The sequence below is a fragment of the Equus quagga genome, chromosome 11, assembly GCF_021613505.1.
Source record: "Equus quagga isolate Etosha38 chromosome 11, UCLA_HA_Equagga_1.0, whole genome shotgun sequence".
NCBI classification, from domain to species: domain Eukaryota; kingdom Metazoa; phylum Chordata; class Mammalia; order Perissodactyla; family Equidae; genus Equus; species Equus quagga.
Genome location: NC_060277.1, coordinates 74200782 through 74223481, shown reverse-complemented (window position 1 = coordinate 74223481; position 22700 = coordinate 74200782). Strand labels below are relative to the sequence as shown.

The 22700-nt window shown below is 42.2% G+C and overlaps 1 protein-coding gene across 1 annotated transcript in view; it reads right to left on the bottom strand.

The window, feature by feature from the left end:
• FAM222B (family with sequence similarity 222 member B) overlaps window positions 1-18786 on the bottom strand; it is a 68646-nt gene extending 49860 nt beyond the window's left edge. Inside the window, exon 1 of the mRNA XM_046675826.1 lies at window positions 18668-18786. The gene's annotated coding sequence lies outside the window, so the exon portion shown is untranslated. The remainder of the gene's footprint in view (window positions 1-18667) is intronic.
• Window positions 18787-22700: the final 3914 nt, after the last annotated feature.

Below are 22700 nucleotides of genomic sequence, written 5' to 3'. Positions count from 1 at the left end.
ATGGTTTGGGATGTTTGGATTGTGTGTGTTGTGGGTGGGGAACTGCAGAGAAGGGACAAGTTGTTAACTTCTCATACTGATGGGGTAGCACATGGAAGAAAAACTAAAAGCCAACATCCTGAAAAAGTTTCACACACACACACACAAAATGAGACAGCAAACTTGTGAATCAAGCATGATTTGGCATCTTTAAATGTAGAGCCAGTTCTCTTCTAGTGCCAAAGCCAATGGCTTCTCCTGTAGATAAAATGGCACAGTTCCTGAAAAAGCCCTGGACGCTGTTTCCCCACAATCCTATAATCTGTCAGAAGACAGAAAACAAAAAGAAGGCTTTGCCAGCCAGAAAAAGCAAATTATAACCAACACAGAGCTAACACTTTACTTCAGACAGAAGGAGCTTTTCTATGCATCTTTGGAAGGAGCGAGACAAAAGCAGCTTACCATTGCTTAAATAACCAAGGCAAACATTTTAACCAAATACCATCTTGGATAAGCATTTGATGCAATAGACTGCTTTCTCACTTCTTCTTCATAGCCTTAAAGAATATTTGCAACATTTATGCAAAAGAGTTGATGGTCATAAAATACAAAGAACTTACACAAGTCAATACGAAAAAGACAACCAAAGAGGAAAATTTCAAAGGGCATAAACTAGTAGTCACAGAAGAAATACATAAGATCAAATATTACATATATTACATATTGTTAGGAAGTGGAGTGGTGGAAAGGGCCTTCTCCATACAGTCCTAAAGGTATTTTGAATTGATAGTGCTGCCAAGTGCAAGATTTCAGAGAAACCCTGGCTACTCAGAATGAAAAAACAAAAAACAAAAAAAGATAAGGGTACCTAAAATCATCATATTGTACACTTTAAATATCTTACAATTTCACTTGTCAATTATACTTCAAAAAAACTAGAAACAAAAAAGATAAGGGTGCCTAGCATAAGCAACACATTCCTAAAAATACTTAGAAGCTTTGTGAAATACCTACTCTGGGAAGAAACTAGTATGTAGAATGGATATAGGTAAACTGCAAATCAAATCCAAACTAAAGTAAGAATGTAAACTGACTGTTTACCTACGAACATAAATAGCTGAAGCCATTCCCTGAATCTACAATGAACAAGGCAGATGATGGAAGTAAATAACAGAAAGTCTTAATACAAACACAGGTAAAGCATCTCCAAGAAACTAAGTTTATTCAACTGTCTTTGCTGTGGAAGCAGGCCATTCAGGGACGCTTTTTCCATTCACCAAATGCAAAAGAAAAGCAAACAATGCCTGGGTGCGGAAAAATCAAGTACAGTCTTCCCATCAAAGAGGAAAAGAAACCCAAGCCTTTTACTTGTCCTTGACACAAAGAGGTAACAAATTGTGGGAACTCACATTCCAGAAAAAAATTCAATTCCAACCTATGGAAAGCGAAGAACTTCATGTCACTTTGTTCTAAAATTAGCAATACACAGGTCCCTACTGAAAAAACAATACACAAGATCCTAACTGAGCTGTCAGCAGGGTAAAGTTCTAAGCATGGCAGCAGACTATTGCTTAACCATTTCAGTTTTCCCTTATTGGTTTTAGGCATCAAAAGAACCACATCGCAATTTTCTTCTATTGTTAACGCCACTTTAGAGGCTGAGAAAAATTTAGTTCATCAGATTCAAATTTCAAGCATTTTCTAAGTACATTACAGGTAATGATGCCACTGATTCTATATTTAGACTCAGGCGTAGAACACGGAGTGCTAGCTCTGCCTGAAATGGTACCATGTCCCTCTTCAAAGTCTGACTGCAACCATCACCTAAACCTGCATTAAAGTGTCTGTATGGTGCCGCCTAAAATAAATTAAAATGCTTTTTCAATACTTTTTTGTGAGTGGTTCTATCGATTAGCTGTGATGCTTTAAATATAGATAATAAATCACCCCCACTACTCCTTTAAACATTCAGCATTGTAACTGCCATAGGGTGACATTCATACCCTCACTTGAACCAAAAAGCCAAGATGGTAAAAACTCTTGTGATAAGAATCCTCTAAAAGTGATATTATAATAAATCTTTTGGAAATATTCTCTTCAATAAAAAGTTGTTTCATTATAGTTCTGTAATTGTTACATTCCAGAAATTAGGATAACAATATCTTTTCCCAAATCCTGAGCTATTTTCCTCTTCAAATAGTACTTATAAAAATATATCACCTTTCTCAAAAGGAACTTAAGGCCTCTAACAGACAGCATGCTGCTAATTTTCACAACATCACAATAAAGAACTATTTTTTAGCATTTATATCACACTTTAACTTGCAAAAGTGTTTTACAATTATTTTCATTAGTAGTCATGCCTCACAACCACCCACTGAGCTAAACTGGTTCAGTTACCCTCATTTGACAGCTGAGAAAACTGATGTATCCTAAGGCCAAGGTCAAGCCAGTCTGCTTCTCCAATACCAGAGAACCAACCCTTAAAAATAGTCTTTCACTCACGAGTGTATCTGTACCACTCATAACCCTAGTTAAAGTAAGCTTTTAGAGAACAGGAATCCACCTAAAACAATGGTACAAAAACATTAAAAGATTATAACACTTCAACAAAAATATATAACCACATTGGAATACAAACAGGTACGGTTTTAGTAACAATGAAACAGGAAGAGGAAGTTTTCAGAAATTAGCTTCCAAAACCTCACTGTCATACAAAAACAAAAAAATGATCAAATGCTTCTTTATCTCCTTTTTCCCCTCAATCCACTACAATCATACTTCTATCTCCACCGCACCAGTGAACGGTTCTAGAAAAGGTCACCAATAAGCTCTAGGTTGCCAAATCCCATGGACACTTCTCTGTTCTTTTCCTTTTTCTGCTTTTTCCCCCAAAATCCCCCCAGTACACAGCTGTATATTCTAGTTGTGGGTCCTTCTAGTTGTGGCATGTGGGATGCCGCCTCAGCACAGCCTGATGAGTGGTGCCATGTCCGGGCCCAGGATCCGAACCAGCAAAACCCTGGGCCGCCGAAGCGGAGAGCGTGAACTTAAGCACTCAGCCACAGGGCCGGCTCCAACTTCTCTGTTCTTATCTGAGACAGCATTCAGTACAGCGGTCCACTTTCTTCTTGAAAAATATTTTTTACTTCGCTTCCATAACATCTCTTTCCTAGTTTTCCTCCTACTTTGATAGCTGCTCCTTCTCTTTCAGAACCACAAACCTTCCTAAGTGACCTCCTGCGTGAATTCTGCGACTTCAAATTCTACCCACATGTTGATGATTTCCACGTCTAAAATTCAAGCCCAGAATTCTCCCAGGAATGCCAGGCTTTTCTAACCAACTATTTTACAGCACCTGTTGGCTGTCTAAGAAGCATTTCAAAGTTGACATGACCAAAACAGAATTCTTTATTTTTTATTGGCCCTGAGCTAACATCTGTTGCCAATCTTTTTTTTTCCTTCTTCTTCTCCCCAAAGCCCCCCAGTACATAGCTGTATCTAGCTATAGGTCCTTCTAGTTCTGCTATGTGGGATGCTGCCTCAGCACGGCTTGATGAGTGGCGCTAGGTCCACACCCAGGATGCAAACGAGGGAAACCCTGGGCCACTGAAGCAGAGCACTTGAACTTAACTACTCAGGCACAGGGCCAGCCTCACCAAAACAGCATTCTTGACAAATATGTTCTGCCACAGGTCTTACCCATCTCAAGAAATAGCATCACCATTTAGCTACCTAGTTGCTCCAGCCAATAATGTAGAAGTTAGTTATGATTCCTCTCTTTGCTTCACTTCCCTTGGCTGCTCCCTGTCAATTTCATTTCCAAAAGCTATCCCAAATGGGTCCACTTCTCTAGAGCTCTTCTACCATCACCCCAGTCCAAGTCATCAGCAGCTCTCATCTACAGTAGTACAAGAGCCTTGTAACTAGTCTTTTTGCCTCCACTCTTGATCTCCCCCTATAATCCATTTCCACACAGTAAGTAGAATACTGTAATTACAAATCACCTTACATCATATCCCTGCTTAAAAATCTCCAAAGGAGAGCCAGCCTGGTGGCACAGCGGTTAAGTTCCCACGTTCTGCTTCAGCAGCCCGGGTTCACTGGTTCAGATCCCAGGTGTGGACCTATGCACTGCCAGTCTTCCCCAGCAAATAGAGGAGGATTGGCAGCAGATGTTAGCTCAGGGCCTATCTTCCAAAAAAAAAACCTCCAAAGGAAACATATTACCCTAGCTTTCAAATCTCAATGTTGTCTGGCCTCTCGCTCATTCTTGCACCACTCTCCCTCCCTCTCACACACCATATTCAAGCCACTTTGGCCTTATTTCCATTCCTTCAATACACCAAGTTCATCCCTCCTTAGCTTTGTACTGGGAATGTTTGATCTGCTGACCTTTGTAACCTCCTAGATCTTAAACGCCATACTCTCAGAGAGGTATTCCCTATTCTTACAATTTAAAGTAGCTACCCATTCATTCTCTACTGCATCACTCTATTTTAATTCTTTGAATAGTATTTATCATTAACTGATTTTTAAAAAGTTATTTGTCGTCTACCCTTACTAGAATATAACTTCCCTAAGAGTAGGAATTTTGTCTATTTTGTTTACCAGTGTACTGCTAGTGCCCAACATAGGCAACAAACTCAATAAATTTGGCGAGCTTTAGTTGTTGGGTGCTAAAGTTAAAAAGACATAACCCCTACTGACAAAGAGCTCACAATCCAGCTGCAGAAACAAAACAACGTTTAAATAATATATGTAATGCCAACAGGATAATAAAATGTCAAAGTAGTCCAGGAGCAGCAGTGATTAATTCTGCCTTGGGAACTGGGAAAACTTTACAGAAGAAATGAGCTATGAGCTAATTCCTAAAGATTAATTAGTAGATTCACCAGATTATTGGTTATGTTTTTGTCTGTCTGTCTGTTTTAGAGAAAGTGTCCTTGGAGGAAAAGAAAATAGCTTGAGCAAAAACATAATGAGGAAAGGAGGAAGGAAAATGGAATCAAGCATCTGCTATGTATCAGGCACTGTGGGTAATGAAGGGTCTTAAAGAGAAAGGGCATAAGCAGTCTTACAATTTAGGAATATCAGGAGTTTTACAATTTAGGAACATCACAAGTTAGGAACATCACTCTTAGAGAGTAGTCTTACAATTTAGGCAGTGTGGTGGATTGACTGAAGGGGTGATAAGACTTGAGGCATGCAGACCAGTTAGAATGATAAGCACAACTGTCCAAGGGAGAAATGAAAATGGTCTAATCCAAGACTTCAGCAATATGGTTGGAAAGGAAAAGGCAGATTTAGGAGAACTTCAAGGTTAAAATCAGACCTAGAGATCAATCAGATATGACTGATAACGGAGAAGGAAAAACCAAGATCAAATTCAAAGTTTTTTTTTTTTTGGAAGATTAGCTCTGAGCTAACATCTGCTGCCAATCCTCCTCTTTTTGCTGAGGAAGACTGGCCCTGAGCTAACATCCGTGCCCATCTTCCACTACTTTATATGTGGGACGCCTACCACAGCATGGCTTGACAGGCGGTGCCATGTCCGCACCCAGGATCCAAACTGATGAACCCCAGGCCACCGAAATAGAACGTACGCACTTAACCACTGTGCCACTGGGCCAGCCCCAAAGTTTTTTTTTTTAAAGACTTTATTTTTCCTTTTTCTCCCAAAGTCCCTCAGTACATAGTTGCATATCTTTAGTTGTGGGTCCTTCTAGTTGTGGCATGTGGGACACCACCTCAGCATGGCCTGATGAGTGGTGCTATGTCTGCACCCAAGCTCAGAACCAGCGAAACCCTGGGTTGCTGAAGCAGAAGCCGCGAACTTAACCACTCAGCCACGGGGCCAGCGCCCCAAAGTTTTTTAATTTAGGCAATGTGTAGCTATCAATATCATTCAACTAGGCAGGGACTCTACAAGGTTTAGATTTTTCAGGGAGGATAATGACTCGGAGGTGCCTATGGGATGTCCAGGTGGGTTTTGGAAATACAGGCCTGGATTGCAGGGGAGAAAGAGAGGGAGAGAAAGGGAGAGGAAGGGAAACAGGGAGAGAGGGAGAGAGAAAGAGAGAGATTTGAGTTAAATATAGAGATTTGGAGGATGTGTCTGTGTGTGTAGTGTGCAACACCTGTGAAAATAAAAAAAGAAGGTAGCTAAGAACAGAATTCTTGGGAACACCAACATTTAGGGAATGGACGGAAGAAAAGGAGACTAAGAAGGAATAAGAAGTAACCAAGGAATAAGAGAAGAAGGAATAAGAGAAAAACCAAGAGTGGACGGTATCACAGTTTAAAGAAGCAGAGAGGAAAAATAAACTAAGGTCTGAAAAGTGTCGGGGCAGGCCGGGTGGCACAGCGGTTAAGTTCTCAGGCTCCAGTTCGTTGGCCCAGGATTCGCCAGTTCAGATGTCGGGCATGGACCTAGCACCACTTCACAAGCCATGCTGTGGCAGGCATCCCACATACAAAGTAGAGGAAGGTGGGGACAGATGTTAGCTCAGGGCCAGCCTTCCTCAGAAAAAAGAGGAGGATTGGCAGCAGTTAGCTCAGGCCTAATCTTCCTCAAAAAACAAACAAACAAACAAACAAAAAAGGACTGAAAAGCATCATCTGGGTTTGACACTTAGGTCACTGAGCAGAGCAATTTCAGTGGAGTGGTGGGGACAAAATCAAATTATGTGCTTGAGAAACAAATAGGCTGTGAGAAGGTGAAGAGAACAGGGGGAAGACTCCTTTTATGAACAGGAAAGAAAATAAGCAGTAACTGGGGGCAAGACAGGGACACAGTTGGGGAAAAGAAAAAGACAGAAAGATTGATGATCCAGATGAAGGAGAAATAGTGATGCAACATCACAGAGGGATTCACAGCACATGCAAGAAAGGAAAAGCCAACACGAGTATGAATACAGTAAACTCCACAGGTGTGGAAGAAAGAAATAAAGATAATGTCCATTTGATAGCCTTCGAGAAAAAGGTCAGGGGAGAATAGCATTCAAGGACTAGAGATCAACTAGATTAACAATTTAGCAAGAACAGGCAAAATTTAGGTGAGACGCAGGAGCCTAACCAGACACTCAACGATCCCCTACTAAGAAGAATGATCTTACCTTATCTAAATAAAAATCTTTATTTAGAAACTTGAGATCTGGTGGAAAATCAGAGTAGTTGTGGAAAAAAAGAGCAGAGACATGGTCCAGAAACAATGGCAAATAGTTCAAATTGCCTCTCAAGAGAAAGCAGTAGCAGAGGGAAGAGGATGGATGCCAAGCAGAGGGGGAAACACTCTTAATCAATATTGGACCTGGTCCAGCTGCCTAAAAATCACAGCCAATATTCTCAATGTCTTCCCAAATCTGAAAATTCCATACTCACCTGGAGGCTGTAACACACAATGTGCAAGAATATTAGGGATGTCTCCTGCCACAATATTCTGAGTGTCCAAGCTTCAGTCCGTTAAGTAATTCCTGGGAGAACAGACAGCTTGGCTAGACTTTGGATAAGATCCACGTAGCCCCCAATTAACTTGATAAATCTCACAAGTGAATATTTTTTCATTTACTGAAGTGGAAAATATTTCTTTAGCAGTGTCCTAGGATAGGAAGAGGAGAATGGGGAAAGAAATCTAGTAGCATCATGCTTGGCAATAAGCAAACTTAGCAAACAGAATAGAAAATAACTAGCAAAGTATTCCTGAAGTCTGAAGAATCAGAGTACACAACTGCATTTCAAAGTAAAATAAAGAAATTCTAAAGGACCTAAAATTTCCACTCAGAGACTTTTCACAATGTACCTTTTAAACTATTTAAAATATATTCAAAAAAGAAATAAAGTTTAAAAATTCAAATATATTTTGGCAATTACATTTCTGGAATTCTCTCCCTCTTCTGCCCCCCAGATTTTTTAAATTTTACACAATAAAATTCATTTTTTAGTGTTCAGTTCTAAGAACATAAATGCATAGTCATGTAACTACAACAAAAAGCAAGATACAGGAGCTGGCCCGGTGGCCAAGTGGTTAAGTTCGCGCGCTCCGCTGCAGGTGGCCCAGTGTTTTGTTGGTTCGGATCCTGGGCACGGACATGGCACTGCTCATCAAACCACGCTGAGGCAGTGTCCCACATGCCACAACTAGAAGGACCCACAATGAAGAATATGCAACTATGTACTGGGGGGCTTTGGGGAGAAAAAGGAAAAAAAATAAAATCTTTAAAACAAAAAATCAAGATACAGAACAGTTCTATCACCCAAAAGCCCTTCCTCAGGCTACCCCTTTGTAGTCAAAGGCTCCCCTATCCTTAACCTGAGGGAATCATTGATCTGTTCTCCACTGTCCCCACTGTTTTGAGTTTTCCAGAAAGTCATACAAATTTTTTTTTTAAGATTTGATTTTTCCTTTCTCTCTCCAAATCCCCCAGTACATAACTGTGTATTCTTAGTTGTGTGTCCTTCCAGTTGTGGAATGTGGGACACCGCCTCAGCATGGCCTGATGAGCGGCACCATGTCCGCGCCCAGGATTTGAACCAGCGAAACCCTGGGCCGCTGAAGTGGAGCACGAGAACTTAACCACTCGGCCACGGGGCTGGCCCCCAGAATGTCATATAAATTCAATCATATAGTGAGTAGCTTTTTGAGTTTGGCTTCTTTCACTTACCATAACGCATAAGAGATTCATTCATGTTATTATGCATAGAAATAGTTCCTTGTTATTGCTGAGTAATATTCCATCATATGGATATATCACAGTTGGTTTATCCATTCTCAAGTTGAGGGACATTCAGATTGTTTTCAGTTTTGGGTGAATACAAATAAAGCTGCTATAAATATTCACATGCAGCTTTTTGTGTCACAGGTTGTCATTTCACTTGGGTAAATACTTGGGTCATATGTTAAGGGTACGTTTTACTTTATAAGAAATTACCACAGTGTTTCCCAGAAGTTCCAGTTGTTCCACATCCCCACCAGTCCATAATCTAGTCGGTTTTCTTCTTTTGTTGTTTTTTAAGCCTTTCTAATAGGCGTATCTCGTTATGATTTTAATGATTTTTTTTATGCTTTTTCTCCCCAAATCCCCCCAGTACATAGTTGCATATTTTCTTAGTTGTGGGTCCTTCTAGTTGCAGCATGTGGGCCGCTGTCTCACCATGGCCTGACGAGCAGTGCCATGTCTGTGCCCAGGATCCAAATGGGCGAAGCCCTGAGCCGCCGCAGTGGAGCGAGCCAATTTAACCACTTGGCCATGGGGCCGGCCACGATTTTAGTGATTTTAATTTGCATTTCTTTAATGACTGAGATATTGAGCGTATTTTCATGTGCTTATTTGCCATTCATATATCTTCTCTGGTGAAGTCACTCTAATCTTTCACCCACTTTTTTTTTTTTTTAGTGGTGGTGCTTGCTTTCTTTTTTTTTTTTTTTAAGATTTTATTTTTTCCTTTTTCTCCCCAAAGCCCCCGTGTACATAGTTGTATATTTTTAGTTGTGAGTCCTTCTAGTTGTGGCATGTGGGACGCCGCCTCAGCATGGCTTGATGAGTGGTGCCATGTCCGTGCCCAGGATCCGAACCAGTGAAGCCCTGGGCCTTCACAGTGGAGCGCGCGCACTTAACCACTCGGCCACGGGGTGGCTCCCTGCTTTCTTCTTAATGAGTGTTGAGCTCTTTATACATTCTGGATACAGGTCCTATGATTCATATATGATTTGCAAATATTTTCTCCCAATCTGCCATGTCTTTTCATTAACTTAACAATCTCTTTTACAGAGTAAAAGTTTTAAACTTTGATGAAGCCCAATTTATCAATTTTTTCCTTTTATGGATCTTGCTTTCGGTGGTGTATCTAAGAACTTATTGCCTAACTCAAGATAACAAGGATTTTCTCCCTTTTCTTCTCAATATTTTATAGTTTTCCATTTTACGTTTAGATCCGTGATTGATTTTGAGTTAATTTTTACATAATGTGTGACGTGTAGGTTAAAGTTCTTTTTTTTTTTGCGTATGATATCTAGTTGTTCCAAAAACTAGTTGTTGAGAAGACTATCCTTTCTCCATGGACTTGCCTTGCACCTCTGTCAAAAATCAAATAGCCTTGGGACCAGCCCAGTGGCACAGTGGTTAAGTGAGCACGTTCCCGCTTCCGCAGCCCAGGGGTCGCCAATTAGAATCCCGGGTGCAGACATGGCACCGCTTGGCAAGCCACGCTGCGGGAGGTGTCCCACATATAAAATAGAGGAAGATGGGCACGGGCATTAGCTCAGGGCCAGTCTTCTCAGCAAAAAGAGGCGGATTGGCAGATACTAGATCAGGGCTAATTTTCCTCAAAAAAAAATAGAGGAAGATGGGCACAGATGTTAGCTCAGGGCCAATCTTCCTCAGCAAAAAGAGAAGGATTGGCAGCCGATGTTAGCTCAGGACTAATCTTTCTCAAAAGAAAAGAAAAGAAAAAGGGCTGGCCTGGTGGCGCAGCGGTTAAGTGAGCACATTCCACTTCGGTGGCCCGGGGTTCGCTGGTTTGGATCCTGGGTGCAGACGTGGCACCAACTGGCAAGCCATGCTGTGGTAGGCGTCCCACATATAAAGTAGAGGAAGATGGGCACGGATGTTCGCTGAGGGCCAGTCTTCCTCAGCAAAAAGAGGAGGATTGGCAGCAGATGTTAGCTCAGAGCTAATCTTCCAAAAAAAACAAAAAAAAACCCAAAAAAGATATATATTAATGTTATTTGGTAGAAAAATTGAAAACACAATAAAAGACATGCTGTTTATTTCAAATAGTGAAAATAAAAATGTTAAACTTCTCGTACTTTACAATGGTCCCTCTGCTGCCAGTAATTTTTCCTAACTCCTCACCTAACTCCTACTCACCCTTCAGGTCTTACCTTGGACATTCCTCCAGATCCACAGCCTTTCTTGACCTCCCAAATATGGATTAAGGGTTAACATGTGTCCATTGCACCCTGAGGTCCCCTATCATCACTCTTAACACATTATATTCTATAACTGACAGTTAACTTGTCTGTTTCTCCCATCAGGACATAAACTCTGGGTGGGCAGGAAATAGCTACACTAGCTACTTCCTTCTTCGCTCCTAGCACACAGTGGGCAACGCATAAATCTTTGTTTTGAATGACAGCAAGATAGAGAGGAAGCTAAAAAGAGGATATCCTACTTTGCAGACATACAGTAAAAGGAAACCTCCAAGAGTAGAAAGTGATAGCAGTTTTTAAAAAGGAGAGATCTTCAATAAATACATGAAGAGATGAAGGGTAAAACTACAGATTAAAAGATAAATAGGAGACATATGTAAACCATAATATTGGGGCTGGCCCAGTGGCGCAGTGGTTAAGTTCACACATTCCGCTTCAGTGGCCCGGGGTTTGCCGGTTGGGAGCCCGGGTGCGGACATGGCACCGCTTGGCAAGTCATGCTGTGGCAGGTGTCCTACATATAAAGTAGAGGAAAATGGGCATGGATGTTAGCTCAGGGCCGATCTTCCTCAGTAAAAAGAGGAGGATTGGCACCAGATGTTAGCCCAGGGCTAATCTTCCAAAAATAAATAAATAAATAAATAAATAAATAAAAAATGCTTAGCTAAAATCTACCAACAACTTTGGATATTCTGCATATTCCTTCTTTTCATAAAACATGTCTCTGCTTATATTTCAAAATCATGAACTATAATAAAAGCACCTAAATTATACCAAATTGTCCTTCCAAAAAGCAACAACAGCATGTATATCTTTTGCTTGCCATCAGGTATATTTATGTCAGTGTTTTCAGGTCTTATATAACTGGTGAAAAAACTATGGGGTAGCAGAAAACTGGACAGAGTTAGTTTGCTTAGGTTCCCAATCCCAACTCTGAACTAACCTGACATCATTGGTTCAAAATTGTCCTGTGGTCTTCAAACCAAATATTCTGAGGTTGTAGTTTATAAAAATCACCTAGTTTCTAATCTAAAGCACTCAGCGGAAAAGATCCCCTTTTTTTCCATATTTATAATGGAACTGATTTAGAAAAGGTAGTTTTTCTAAGTTTGGTAAACCACTGAGAATAGGAAAAGAAGATGTACAGCTGACATGCACACTAATTTCCTTTTATTGAAAATTTTACAAACCTATATATGCTTTTAAGCATGAATGATATCTTTATTTAAAAGTAATACCATTCTTCCCATTAAGGTGAGAGGTTTTGTGTTTTACTCTTGTTTGCAGTCTGAAAACTGCTAATTTAAGCCAAGTACATAGCACATTAAAAAATGGAAAAACAAGGAAAAAGATTAGCACTGTATGAACTACTATAGAGAAGGTACTTAGTGCCACATTCCCATAAAGCCAACCCCTCCTGATGATGTGAACGAACATATAAAGCAACTAGAGCTTAGATTCACAGGGTCATCACACTGGCTTTAACTATTACTTACACCCTAATGATTTCTAGATCTGCATCTTCATTCTAAACTGTTCTACGGAACTCAAGACCCAAATATCCAGAAGCCTACTGGACATTTGCTCCCAGATTTCCCAGACACCTCAAATCTAATATACCAAAATCAAATGCATTTTCCCTGAAATGTAACATTCTCCTACTCCTGTATTCCCTACCTTGGTTAACGACATCACTGTCCACTTGGTGGCCCAAACTAGCAATTTCACATCCATCTTCGACAACTCCTCCCTTACATACTCACAACAGAAAGTCAGTAAAATCCTTCTAGTCAGTCTCCTAAAAAGCTCTTTAATTTGTCTACAGTTTCACCATTACCACTGTAACTGAGATCTTCAATATCTCTCAAGTGATCATCACACCAGTCTCATAACCAACTAGTCTCTGTAGCCAATTTCAACTTTTAAAATCTAACTTCCACACTGTCAACAGTGTTACTTTTCTTTCTTTCTTTCTTTTTTTTTTTGAGGAGCATTAGCCCTGAGCTAACACCCACCACCAATCCTCCTCTTTTTGCTGAAGAAGACTGGCCCTGAGCTAACATCTGTGCCCATCTTCCTCTACTTTATATGTAGGATGCCTGCCACAGCATGGCTTGCCAAGCGGTGCCATGTCTGCACCTGGGACCGGAACCTGCGAACCCTGGGTGGCCAAAGTGGAACGAGCGAACTTAACCACTGTGCCACCTGGCTGGTCCCAGTGTTATTTTTCTTAAATAGTGATCCGAAAGTGTTCCTTACCTGGTTTAAAACTCTCCGATGACTCCCTAGCACCTAAGAAATAAAATTCAGACCCTTCAACAAGGCCATCCACAATTGGGCTCCAACGCATCTTTCACCTCTCTTCCTTCCATTCTTTCCTCATACTCCATGATCTAGCCATATTAAACCACTGGCCCACAGGCCCCTACTCTTATACCTCTGTACCCTTGTACAAGCGGTTCTCTGCACTTGAAACACTAACCTCTCCAATCTTTTTTTGCTGAAGCAGCCAAATTGTATTTATCCTTCAAGGCCCAACTGACTCTTCCTCCAGGAAGCCTTCTCCAACCTTCCCCACCCTCCCCGCGCCCCCTCCCCCTGCCAGTAAAACCAATGCTCCCACAGCACTTAGTGCAGATCTCTTACTGTACTGATTCATAATTACTTTTGTGTCGGTCTCTAATTAAAATGTGACCTCTTTAAAAACAAGTGTTATGTCATTCATATTTTATTCCCAGTGCCTAGCATAATGCCTAAGACACAACAGGCACTTAAATATCTGCTGAACAAATCAACTACAACACCTCTCTTTCTTTTTTTTTTTGAGGAGAATTAGCCCTGAGCTAACATCTGCCGCCAATCCTCCTCTTTTTTTTTGCTGAGGAAGATTGGCCCTGAGCTAACATCCGTGCCTGTCTTCCTCTATTTTATATGTGGGACGCCTACCACAGCATGGCCTGCCAAGCAGTGCCATGTTGGCACCTGGGATCCAAACCAGCAAAGCCCAGGCCGCCGAAGTGGAACATGCACATTTAACTGCTGTGCCACCGGGCCAGCCCCTACAACACCTTTCAATGAGACCACACAGTCCAAAAAGCTTAAGAGATTCAAGCCTGGTTTTGGCTTAACGGTGAAAAGAAAAGACACTACACAAATTTAAGCTTATGTTATTTCTTGTTTTTCATATTATTCCCTACTAGCTTCAGGGTTAGTTACTAGAAAATTAGTAACTAAGTCTTTTAAATCACTCCTTAAATGACCTAAATTTCCTCATGAAACAGTACAATCCAGTGCTGCACCAAACCACCATTTTATAACTGAGCTATCAAATCTGATAACTTATTACCCTCCTTGTATTAAGTGCATCTTTAATAAAGAAAACTTAGCATTTTTTCTGTCAAGTTGCATTCCTTTTCACCCTAAGTTATTAAACTCTGAAAGGGACATAACCAAGACCTTGATAGGCAATGAAAAGACAGAAATAGATATTAAACACTTCTCTGCTGAGAAAGCATTCACCTCTCACCAAGAATACAGTGACTTCACACTTATGTCCCCTCTGCTCAGCTATAAAGCTTCAGCCCTCCCCCTGGCCACTTTGCTTCTCACACTCATTCACTTTCCAATTTATTATATTAGAATCATCTTTTTAGAGTTGCTATAATATTTTAGGACTTTAAACCCAAGAATTAGGCTTATGTCTCTTCTGAAAATGTTCCAAGCTTCCTGTCCTGCTCTGCTGCATTATACACTGTTACTCTGCCAAAGTCTTAGCTCATTTCCTCCTCCTGCTTGTCCTGATACGGTGGTACACATCAATAATGCCCTCTCCCTTCCCATTTTCAGACTTCACTGTCTGCCTGGAACGCCCTATCTTCCTTTTTCATCTGTGAGGGCCTGTCATGCAAGTTCAATGCAGGAGACCTTTACTGACAATACCTGCACCCAGCCTTCCATCAACTCTCATAACAAGTTGTACCTCCCTCTAATATAGCACTTACTGTACTTCAATTCTAAGACACACTTTTTGCCCTCAAATTTCTCTGAAAACAGGATATATCTTACAAGTGATGGCATGCAGTCTCATGGGCAGCATTTCTTCTTTCTTAGTGGTACATAAAATAACTGTGAGCCTTACAATCATTGGCACCACAGATCTGACGGAATAAGGTATGACATTCTATTATAATTACTTTGTATACTTCTGTTTTCTCCATTAGACTGTAAACTCCCAGAGGGCAGGGGCTATGTCATAATCGTCTTTGACCAGCAAAGATTTGGGCACAAGGACAGTGTGTATCCAACAAACACTAATAATAATCAGCATTTATTTAATCAGGTAGTATACTAAACACTTTACATGTATTAACACATTTAACCCTCAAAACAAATCCCATGAAGTAAGTACAATTATTATCTTCATTTTATAGATGAGGAAATTGAGATAAAGACACATAGGTAAGTTGTTCAAAGACACACAAAGTTGCAGAAATTTGAACCCATGTTTGCTGATTACGATTCATACTGTTTATCATTTTTCCATTCAGCAAAGATTTAAAGAGCACCTACTCTAGGCCAACTACTGTGCTAAACCCTGAACCCTAAGTCCAATCTTGAACCTTTCCCCTCCAAACATCAGGACCAACCTATAAATTCACTAAGCTAAATCCACTCTCCTTTCTACTTTTCCTTTTTAATATCTTCTCATACAGTCCTCCTTTGAAGTTGTTAGAACTCTATAAAGAACCAAAACAAATGACAAAAAACAAACAAATCTGTGTGCTCTATTATTAACTAACTGTAAAAATATCACAAAAGAAACTTCAGTTAAGGAATGGGTGGCAAGATCAGAAGGGCTCTTAAGAAACAAAGATTCTGTTTATAAGCAAATATTCTCAGTAAAAGAGAGAGTGAGGTAAAAACACCATAATTTTTAAATAGACTGTTTTAAAAAGTTTTCCCCGAGGCATGAGATGCTTTTTAAAGAAAAATGGTTCATTTTATCAGAATAAAAATGAGCTAGCAGGGGCCGGCCGGGTAGCACAGCGGTTAAGAGCTCACGTTCCCGCTTCGGCAGTCAGGGGTTCACTGGTTCGGATTCTGGGTTCGGACATGGGACCACTTGTCAAGCCACGCTGTGGCAGGCATCCCATATATAAAGTAGACGAAGATGGGCACGAATGTTAGCTCAGGGCCAGTCTTCCTTAGCAAAAAGAGGAGGATTGGCAGCAGTTAGCTCAGGGCTAATCTTCCTCAAAAAAAAAAAAGAGCTAGTAAACCTCATTCCTTTTATTTTAGCCCTTGCTATACCAGGGATTCAGGATCCTTACATCCCCACATTAAACAGACTGCTCACACAACAGGCAACCAAGGCACACAACTGACCATCCCTCTCTCTCCCCCAGAGGAAGACTCCTCATTTGGTAATACATAAAAGTAACCACAAATAGAAAAAAGAATAGAAGGAGAAAAGGACAGGAAATTGTCATCACAGCTGAACAAATCTCTATCATTTTAACATAACATGGATGGCATTTATGGACTTGCCTGAAATGATGGAAATTTCCAATAGAGGGAAAAATGCATTATCAAAATTAAAAATAAATGTCCAATTATTAACAATAAAACAAGCTGGCTAGGCCAGCTCAAATATTTTATACTTCTACTTCCTCTTCCATGTGGTAGTCAAAGGTGACCTATAATAACAATAACAAATATTTTCTTTTTTAAGCTAACCTCTAAAAAAGGATAATCTGTGCTATGGACAGAGAATTTATTGGGAGAGCCAAGGAACTAGAGCAAAAAGTTAAAAATGATATATCATTGTGCATTTCCAGGAAAGAGAGGTAAAACACATTTTACCAGATAGAGAAGTTAAAGACAAGCAGGGCTCATTTGCCCCATTCCCATAAAATAATCCATTCTCCTTATCTGTGAATCTTCAAAAATCTAGTACTGGGGCCAGCCCTGTGGCTGAGTGGTTAACTTCGCGCGCTCAGCTTCGGGGGCCCAGGGTTTCGCCAGTTCGGATCCTGGGCACGGACATGGCACTGATCATCAAGCCATGCTGGGGTGGCATCCCACACACCACAACTAAAAGGACCCACAACTAAACATACACAACTATGTACCGCGGGGCTTTGGGGAGAAATTGGAAAAATTAAAAAATCTTTAAAAAAAGAATCTAGCACAGCCACTCCCTACCTTCACTTAGATGAAAGACAACTTTAATTTCCAAAAGGCCTCTACATTTCAAGCTCTCAGTCCTCAGAGCCAGCAAAACTGAAGCATCCATCTCTTTCTGTTCTTGTGAAAGGAGTTCACCTCTCCTTCAAAAGCTGTTGCTAGAAAGCCATCTTCTCTCTCTGGAAGCACACAGTTTAACTCTGTCCTTTGCTTTGTCTACCTTAAACAACAACAAAGCCTCAGGAGTGCTCCTTCAGCCTCTCAGAAAAGAATCAGCCACCTCTTGGGCTCTTGCACAGCTTTCTCTGAGGGACATTCCACCCTGGAGGTTCCACAGGCAGGATAACAAAAAGTGGAGCTGAAAAGCTGCTATATGCTTATCTGACCTCCAAAATAGAGACAGAGCCCTGGGGCAACCAGAGACTCCTTGGCAAAGGAAAACTTTTTTACAATTTAAACATAACAAATTGTATTAGCACATCCCTCACTGGGCAGCCCTCCCAGCTTGTCTCAAACTAGTTTTCTCAACTCATAATAAAAAGCTCATTAGTCCCAACTGTGTTACAAGGGAAGGAACCTGACTGAGCTGCATTCAGAAAGCATTTAACATACTGGCCCTCCATTCTCTATTTCCTTTCTCTTGGTAAAGGAACTACATACCATTTGTAAAAATGCCTAAGAGTATGGTATTTTTTCCTACACAAGTCTGACGGTTAAGTTGTCACATTACAGAACAAACTGGGATTTCTACACACGATCTGCTGTGCCTGTGCGAAAGCACATACGTGCCAATCGAGGTTTTACAAACAATATGCTTCGTCTTGACAAAGACGTCAGTCATTCCAATAATAATGGTTAGGTCTAAAATCCAGTAATATTGTTGGTGACACAGTAACATCAGCACAGTGTTTACAATTTACATTTTCATAAGCAATCTCAATCACACACATGATGCTTGCAATAGCCCTTGGAAGTACTACATCTTCCACAGGTTCAGAAAGGTTAAGTAGGACCTGCCCCAAGTTATCTACCAGCTTTATCAGTAGTGGACGTGGGTTCGAACCTGTCGTACTCTAAGCCCCCAGCCCTTTTCCCAAGACCCCTCCCAGCTTTAAACAGAGGGCTGTTGACTCCCATCCTTTACCCAGAGCAGCCTATTAGTCCGGGCGACCGGCACTTCCCTGCCTGGATCAGAGGTGGCTTCTTCAGCTCCAGCAGGGTTTTCATCCTCCACCACCCTCCCCCCACGACCATTCTCTGAAAGAAGCGGAAAGGGAGAGGCGACCGAAAGCTCCTGGGGGAAGGGACGATGACAAATGGGAGAGCGCGGGACACTGCCGCGGACTCCTTCTCTCTGCAGAGTGCACCCCCTTCCCTCCGCCACGCTGTCCAGCCCTGGGGCCAGCGATCTGACCACCCGTGCCCCAAATTCGCTCATCATCACCTCGAACTGTCCCTCCCCCACGCCCCTTCGCCTCCAACTGGCAGAGCCCACCCGCTAAGTCGGGGTATCCTTCCACCAAGTCACTCCCCTTCCCTCCCGTCGCCCACTTCCCTTCCGCCACCACTCACTGTCGGTGACTGGGCCCGGCCCTCATGGCTGCTCGGTAGCCGCCCGCCGCTGCCACCGCTGCTCCACGCCCCGGCTCCTCAGTCGCCGCCGCCGCCGTCGGGACTCGCCGGGAGCCGCTCCTGCGCCTGCGCAGTTCGGAGTGCCGGGGCCCTCTCGGGCCGCCCGCGCCTGCGCAGCCCGCGCTGGGGGCGTCTTCTTCAGTGCCTGATGCCTTGGATACCTGTGTCTCAGGTAGACATGGCCGCAGGCCTCAAGGACTTGTTCGGCTTAAAGGCTTTGGCGGCTGCCCCAGCGTTTGAGGACTCCGGAATATCTTGCCTAGGTTATTAAACCCTTGGACCGCGGTGCCCATAAGGAGCCATAGACTTAAGGGCACTTCCAGGGTTCTGGATCCCACTTGCACTTAAAGGCCTAAATTCAGGTCCTTTGAGGTGACCACTGATAATAAGTTTAGATTTCTTTCAAGAAGACAGTCACATCTAGAATCCATTGGAGGTAATTGTGTAAGAGGTGACTTTGACATCCCAGAATACAGTACTGGCCAGAGTTGCTCAGGGAACCTTGTCCAGGAGGTGACTGCACCTAGAACGCATTGGGACACTGCTATGTTCAGTCCCTTTATCAAGCACATACTGTTTTCTTGTGTTTTTTGTGTTTTGTTTTTTTTTTTGAGGAAGATTAGCCCTGAGCTAACATCTGCTGCCAATCCTCCTCTTTTTGCTGAGGAAGACAGGCCCTGCACTAACATCCATGCCCATCTTCCTCTACTTTATATGTGGGACTCCTGCGACAGCGTGGCTTGCCAAGCGGTGCCCTGTCCACACCCGGGATCTAAACCAGCAAACCCCGGGCCGCCAAAGCGGAATGTGTACACTTAACCGCTGCGCCACCAGGCCAGCCCAAAGTGCATACTGTTTATTGGACGAAAATGTTCTAGGCATCTCATATAGGCCATCGAGGCACTTGCAGGCTAATTGTCCCCTACTTTCCAGCTCTGACTGTGGAGCCTGACCCTTTTACAAACCAGGAAATGAAAACCAGTACTTTAGCCCAAGGAGACCCAACTATCAGCCCCTAGACCACTAAGCTGCTTTGGCATTGCCCAAGAAGAGACTAGACTCAAGTGAGTCCTGGGAATTCAACAACACAAACTTGAAAGCTGTGGGCAATGCACTGCAGTGAGAGGGAAGAGGAAATATAGGACTAAACTCTCTCCTTATCACTATGACTCTTCCATCCCACCTCCAGAAGGGTGTTAAAGTTCTCTCTACTTCTAGGGAAAGCACAAGCTACTCCTAATCCCGGCATCTGGTATAAGTGTTTGGACTCCTAATCTAAGATTAAGGGAAGTTTTCCTCATTTTGGAAAGAAGCAAGAATAGACCTTAAAGATTGAGAATGCTGAAAACGAAGTGTCACAGAGGTGCTGGAGACAGTAGAGCTTGCCTGTCACTAGTATTACTAATTCTTCTGTAAAAGGATGCAGAAAGATATACACAAATGCATATAATGGAATTCTCAGGTCACTGAGAAGCTGAGGGTTACTCCCTAGAGCACCTAGGACCCTGAGGGGTTTTTCTCCTCAGATGCTTGTGACTTTTATGTACATAGCTGTGGAGAAAGTGGATAAAGTGGCATAATCTCATCCCTAGAAAAACAAATCTACAAAAGGTGCGGGCCTCATGTATGAACTGCCTCCCACCTAGGCAGTTCTATCTTGACATACGCAGAGTCAAATGCAACAGCTGACTGAGGAGGGTGGTGGGCAGTAAACAGGACATCCTGTGGGTGGGGCCCTGGATCAATCCCAAAGGCTAGCTCCGGGCTTAGAAGAGTTGTCATTACTTACAAAAGTATTACCCTTTGGAATGAGAGCACATTTGGCACCACAAAGGACTTGCAAAGCCAGAAAGGAGAGAAAATTAATATTGACGCTATGTTGTGATGAATGGATGACTAAAAAGAAGGCCATAGCTGACACTAAAGCTTCCGGTAACTGTGCTTTCCCAACCCCACCGCCACATGCAGCCCCCAGGAAGGCCTGCTGGAATCTATATGATGACCATTTATCTATATGATGATATTTGAACCACAAGGATCTCCTGAGCCATTTCCCTAAGCCATTTCTTACCAAGGGCAGGATACTGGATTTGTTTTTTCCTGCCAAGCATTCATTCACTATATTCAATGACAATCATTCATAGAACCACCCCTACTCCATTTTTAGACCATGTGGATGAGCAAATAACCCAGACCCAAGTCAATCAGCAAATAACATTCCCTAAATTACAAAGATTTGTTTCAGGGATGGGCACGTAACTGAGTCAGGGCCAAAAATGTACAAGGAGAATTTTCCTTCTGGGAAAGTCTGTTGCTCTTTCCCACAAAACTGGATGTGAGAAGATGTAATATCTGGAACTGCTGCAACCATGTTGACACCACAAAGGGAGAGCCAATCCAGAGAAAGATGTAATTTATTCGCTCAATCTATTGAGTACCCACTATGTGCCAGACACTCTTCTAGGTGCAGGAGAACAATAGATATATAAATTCCTTGTCCTCATGGAACTTACAGTCCAGTAGAGGACATACAATAATAACAGCAAACATACGGCATTTACGATGTGCCAAGCACTGTTCTAAGCACTTTACACATATCAGTTATTTTAATCATAACAACCCTATGAGGGTACTATCATTATGCCTATTTTAAAGATGAGGAAACTGAGGTACAGAGAAGTTACTTGCTCTGGGTCACGCGGTACATAATGGAGCTGAGAATCAAACCCAGGATGTCTGGCTCAATAATCTGTGTGCTCAGTCACTATATTATAAACAGTGTTGTCATAGGAGGAAAAAGGGTCCTAAGAGAGAATTTAACCAGTCGTAGAAGGAATGGTCTATGTGACGGCCTGGAAGTGAAAGAGAATACCAGGCAATTGAGGGACTAAAAAAATTCAATTGAACTGAAAGAGAGTGATGAGATGGGTCTGCTGAAGTAAGCCAGAGACATGTTAATTAGTTTGCACTTTATTCTGAGAGCAGTGAAGCAAGGGAGTGACTAGGTCAGATTGGGGCCATGAGGAGGTCGGTAAGATCAAAGACCCTGAAGGGCCCTGAGGAGCCTCTTATAGCATTCCAGGCACTGCAACAGGATCATTGCAGGCAGTGATAAATGCTGTGAGGAAAAGCCTCTCTGAGGAAGTGACATTTAAGCTGAAACTTGAATGAGGAGCAGAAGCCAAATCTGGAACATAGGAGGCAGGAGTAGCAGGTATAAAGGCCCTGTGGTAGAAGTGAGCTTGCTCTATTCAAGAGATGGAAAGAAAGTCGATGTGGCTGAAGCCTTGGGAGTAGAAATAAGCAAGGCTCAATGCATGCAAGGACTTTGGATTAACCTAGTTGTAATAGGGGGCCATCCAAGGGTTTAAAGCACCATCTCCTCCCAATTCTATCCCCTTAAATCTCTGGAATCCATCTGCTTCTCTCCACTGCCTTCACTGCACCATTTTAGTGAGAAAGGTAAAATGACATCTAGTTGGAAAAAGACTTGGAGTCAGGGAAGGTTTTCCACTTTTCACATAGAAGAGGTTAGCATTTTTTAAAAATAAATGCTGATGGGAGAAACACAGCACAGAGAGAAACTGTTTATATAAAGAAGAAAGGATAATTCATAGAACAAGGTTCCTGAAGGAGTAAAACAATAAACCTTAAGAAAGGAACATTTAAGGGGCTGGCTCTGTGGCCAAGTGGTTAAGTTCACACGCTCTCCTGCGGCGGCCCAGGGTTCGGATCCTGGGCGTGGACGTGGCACCGTTCGTCAGGCCATGTTGAGGCGGCGTCCCACATCCCACAACTAGAAGGACCTGCAACTAAGATATACAACTGTGTACGGGGTAGGGGGTGGGGGTTGGGGAGATAAAGCAGAAAAAAAAAAAACAGATTGGCAACAGTTGTTAGCCCAGGTGCCAATCTTTAAAAAAAAAGAAAGAAAGAAAGGAACATTTAAGAGCCTACATTGTTTCAAGTCTTG